This window comes from Oryzias melastigma, linkage group LG9 (assembly GCF_002922805.2).
Source record: "Oryzias melastigma strain HK-1 linkage group LG9, ASM292280v2, whole genome shotgun sequence".
In the NCBI taxonomy this organism is placed as follows: Eukaryota; Metazoa; Chordata; class Actinopteri; order Beloniformes; family Adrianichthyidae; genus Oryzias; species Oryzias melastigma.
In genome coordinates, this window is record NC_050520.1 from 23814478 (window position 1) to 23819408 (window position 4931).

General features: G+C 39.8%; 1 long non-coding RNA gene across 4 annotated transcripts; it reads right to left on the reverse strand.

The window, feature by feature from the left end:
* Window positions 1-1387: 1387 nt before the first annotated feature.
* On the reverse strand, window positions 1388-4695 carry LOC112148226. Of its 4 annotated transcripts, none has more exons than XR_002919597.2 (6): window positions 4194-4695; window positions 3706-3760; window positions 3579-3628; window positions 2522-2640; window positions 2379-2419; window positions 1388-2304 (listed from the first exon to the last, which is right to left on the reverse strand). It is a non-coding gene; the product is annotated as an uncharacterized LOC112148226 (long non-coding RNA). The 4 variants fall into 4 exon arrangements; XR_002919595.2 differs by having other exon boundaries at window positions 1389-2304; window positions 4510-4695; XR_002919596.2 differs by having other exon boundaries at window positions 1389-2304; window positions 3579-3760.
* Window positions 4696-4931: the final 236 nt, after the last annotated feature.

Genomic DNA, 4931 nt, shown 5'->3' on the forward strand with positions numbered 1-4931 from the left:
AAGATTTACAAACTCGAGCAGATCACTTTGATTGATTCATGTTTTTTAAAATATATTTTTGTTGGTTCTAAAAGGTTAAATAATGAGGAAGATTATTCCAAACAGCACAGAAATAAACACTCTAGATCAGGTTCTCAGACTCGTCTCTCATGCTACCGGTAGTTCACTGTGACGTGTCTATAAATAAGAACCAGTTTGATTCCTCACTTGGTAAAGTTGAACACCAACCAGAATTGCAAATGTCCCGTCCCTCTGTCCCAAGATGACACGACTGTTTGTCAACTAGCTTTCAGTCAAAAATTGCTGTGCGGTCTGTCATTAGAGTAGACTGTCAGACAGAGAGCTAGGCTGGCAGTAATGACAGGTGGAGCTCACTCACATCAGTAAATGGTAATAGAAGAAATCATTTTCATGAACAGTGGGAAGTTGACTTTTGCTTCACCAATGTAAAAGATAAGTGTGTGTTTAATTAGAGGAGCGAGTGTGGTTGTGGGAATAAGATGTAACGTTTAAGGACATTCTACTCTGCAGAGAAAACAGATTCACCCTGATTTATTTGTCCGTAACTTTTGATTTCTTCATGCATAATTCTTGATTTGTAACTCATACAATATATTTGGTGCATAAGCAGTGCTTTAAATGGGCCGGTGCGCTCTGGTGCTGAGCACCAGGACTTCTCTCAAACACACTTTAGAGCTCCGCCTCTTCTCACCTAATCAGGAACGTCCGGTGCTCTATTTTGACTTCTGTATCCAAATGAGCCTTGAAGCTCTTGTTAGAAATCCTCCTTATGAGATCTGGTAGAGTATTTAATTTTTCTCTTTCACCTTCAAATACGCTGTTCTAACGAGAAGCCCCTGGCTGCAGCCTGCAGACCGGGGCGTGCCTCAATGTGGGCGGAGTTAAACGTTTAATGGGCGGAGTTAAACGCAACGTTGAGGGACGCCCACTGTTTGTGATTCTTCTTCGTCACCGCAATCTCTCGTCTTCTTCTTCGCATTTTCCGCCAACAGTATTGACACCTGCCGGATCCCGGTGATGATTTAATCAATTTAATTCATAAAGCCCCGACATGCACACATTTTATTGATTTACTTTGGGAGAAAATTTGTTATTTTGATTTTAGGATAGAAAGTGAAGTGCACGTAATTGTCTAAATACGTGTTGCCAACGCTGAACTTTGTCCCCGACAGCAGCAGCACGGACCCGGAGGAAGAAAGAATTCTGAGCGCGGCTGTCTGCAGTTCTCCCATTGATATACCGTTTATATTTCACGGTCTTTTACGGCCTGTGACCTCACTTTCCTCCGGGGGATGGACCAAATGCGGAGAACAAATGTGGAGAACAAATGTGGGGCTTTAATTTTAAATACGTCCAACCATTATTTCGCCTTGGACCTACTTAAATATGTGCTGCAGTGCAGCAATGTGCATCTCAGCTGCATGTTACGCGATGCAAACATGAATTTTCACCAGTTTTTGTGCTGGTCACAAGTAAATAAACAAATATCAGCCCTCAGGATTTATACTTTCTTACTTGATTATTATTATTTTTAGAAAAATGCTCCCTCTTATTTATGGCTACAGGAACAAGAAAGGCAGACTAAAAAAAACTAACTGTACAATTAGTTTTAATAATTTATTGAAATAAAGATAAACTGATCAAATGCCCCCGTCATTTATTGATCAATGCTTTACTTGTATAAGTAAAATAATATCACAAGATGAAGTATATCTTATATTACACCCAGGTTCCACAGAGAAATTGTGTACATAATCATTTATGTGGCCTTCAAACTGCTCAGCTCCGTTCACACTTAACACTGTCTCAGGTCAGTTAAAAGTGGCATGTATAACCACTTACCTTATGCCAGACATCTAACCATGGTCCCACAGGTACATTTGAAAGGCTCTCAGAGATTAAATTGACTGTGGCAATGCAGCACAAAGACAAAAGACATTTTTTTGAAGAAACAAACAGCCAAAACTGTTTATTGCTCCTCAAAACACATATACACTTTTAAATTCCTCACATCCATCATTTCTGCACTAAAAATGTTTCAGTCACTTTTCAACTGAAAGGAGAACATGAAAGGATCCTTCAGCTTCATGATTCTCGTTCCTTCACTCATGAAGTCACAGGTTTGGAGTTCTTTCAGTGTTCCGCTCTTCCATCTCTATAACATCAGGCAGGGACCATCTTCCTGGAAACGCTGGTGTTCTGGACCATTTGGCTGCTGTTATGATGTCATGCAGTAAAGCTGCTTCTTCAATTTCTTGGATAGGGAGGAGTTTTTTTTTCCTTCTGTATAGAAAAAAAAAGATAATTCTCAGAGTAGACAGTGGAGATGTCACAAACAGTGAGGTAAGGCGACATACAGTCTTCTCTGTCCCACTGTTGGTCTTCATGTCATCTCCCCCTACGAGAGAACAGAATACAAATTAAAATAGATAAATTGCACTGAAAAAGATCTTGGACATCCCACCTCTTAAACTTTTATAATAAATACAATACCATATACCTTCAAATAGTAGCTGGTCTCCCTGCAATATTTGCACTGTGATCCAAACGGCCTCCTCTCACATGTGGTTACTGCTCTTCCCGACGCCGTTTTCTGGCTTGCATTCTGTTTTCTTAGACCTTGGTGATTCAATGACAATAAACATTCACAGTGAAAAACTTTAATAAAAGTCAATTCATTTCAATAAAATGTGTACCAGTTGTGTCACTGAAAAGTAAAAAAAAAAGGTTATTTTCTGTTTAAAGGAAGAAATAATTTTGGTTGAAAATTGGTGTTATTAAAATGTGTAAAATATATTTTATTTGTTTTATGCTGTGTAATACCAAGTTGCATTGCACGGTTGTATTGAAGTTGTGTATAATCCTAAAGCGTGCTCCTTAATTATTGATTGAGTGATAAAGTTAGGTCTAACATCTCTCCCATCCTCAAAGCTCTTCATTGGCTCCCGGTTGCATACCGGATCCAATTCAAAATTTTAGTGCTGACTTTTAGAGCCCTCCATGGCCAAGCTCCTGTATATGTCTGTGATTTGATCACTCCCTACAGACCGTCTCGTGCGCTCAGGTCTGTAGATCAGAACTTGTTGATGGTCCCTCGCACACGCTTTCGGACTAGAGAAGACAGGTCTTTCCAGGCTGTTGCCCCTAGACTCTGGAATGAGCTCCCTCTCTCCCTCCGTTCCCTGGACTCTGTTCACTCTTTTAAAAGCCAACTTAAAACCTTTTATTTTGCTAAGCATTTTAACTGAGTCTGTTTTTAATTGGGCTTGAAATGATTGTTTTATGTGGTACTTGCTCCTGTCTTTTATGTTTCTTAAATTGTGAAGCTTTTGTCTTTTATGTTTTTAACCAGGAAAGCTTTGTCTTTTATGTTTTATTATCTTTGAAGTATTTGTTTTTATGCTTTTAACTTGTGAAGCACCTTGTGACTTTTGTCTGTGAAAGGTGCTATATAAATAAAACTTGCTTGCTTGCTTGTCTACATTGTATTGAACCCCCCCCACACACACACACCACCACCTTCACAATAATAACTACTAGAACAGCCATGGTCTTACCATTCTAAGAAACATCCCACAGTTGTTGGAGATCACCACGAGGACAAAGTCTGGGGGTGAAAAAATGTTTTGATTAAAGGATACAGAGCAAATGGAAAATGTCAGCTGAGACAATGACATATCAGACCGGAACATCATCTCTGACAAATGTCCTCCAGGAGGAGAGAAGGTGTGCAGAGTGTCTGGAACAAACACAGAGCATAATAAATTAAAAGTGCAGCAGTTTCATAAATAAACACAATAAACACAATTGAAACTAACAAAGGAACTTAAGTAATTATTCAGAATGGACTAACAGAATTCCCCAATTCAAACAGGATCTGTGGCTCTGCTTTCATCAGAAAGAGTCAAAAATAATTTTTAAGAACTAAAACAAAATTTCCATAAAATGTGGAAATGCAAAAAATGACATATTTATGAAAGAAACGACTGAAAATGATAGCAGTGAAGTCCAAAAAGGTTTCCCTGACAAAGGTCTGTGGTGTGGGGGATCAATACACAGTGACAGAAATACTACATAAGGACATGACAATTAGAAACTCAAAGAGGAAAAACACTATCTATCTACTCCAGGAGTCTCCAGCCCGGTTCCTCGTGAGTTACCGCCCTGCTTACCTGGATCGGACGTTCAGTCCATCAGAAACTGGGTCTGGGGTTTATTCTGATCGATAAACCTAAAGGCAAAACAAGCAGCGCAGCAGCCCACGAAGTTTAGGGCTGGAGATGCCTGATCGGTTCCATCTACCCCCACAAAAGTGTAACGGACAATGGAAGATACAACATAGCTAAACATTACGGACGTCCCGCGGAGAACCGAAACGAAAGCTAACGAGCTCCGTGTAAAACCTGAACCGCATAATGAAACGGGAGAAAAAAGTGCGATACATTTGAAAAAACAAACAACATCCTCATCTGCTTCATTGATACGTACCTCCATTCTGCAAAAATCGATGTTGAAACTTGTAAAATGCAAAGAAGAAGACGACAATTCCGGTGACGAAGAAGAATCAGAAACAGTGGGCGTCCCTCAACGTTAAAGTTTAACTCCGCCCATTAAACGTTTAACTCCGCCCACGTTGAGGCACGCCCCGGTCTGCAGGCTGCAGCCAGGGGTAGTTGGTTCTAATAGGACAACACAAGCTCCTGATTATCCTTCCCCTCTCTCTCACTTATGGTGCAAAAAGAAGTAAACACATCCGGATAAAATAATAAAGAGAAAAACAGAGTAAAACAACCAGACAACAACTCACGTAGACAAAAACCCAAATTTAAAATTGAATTTACCTAGAAAACAAAAGTAAAGGTATCCCACAATTCATTGCGCTTGGCAGATAGCAAGCCCAATTTTTACGT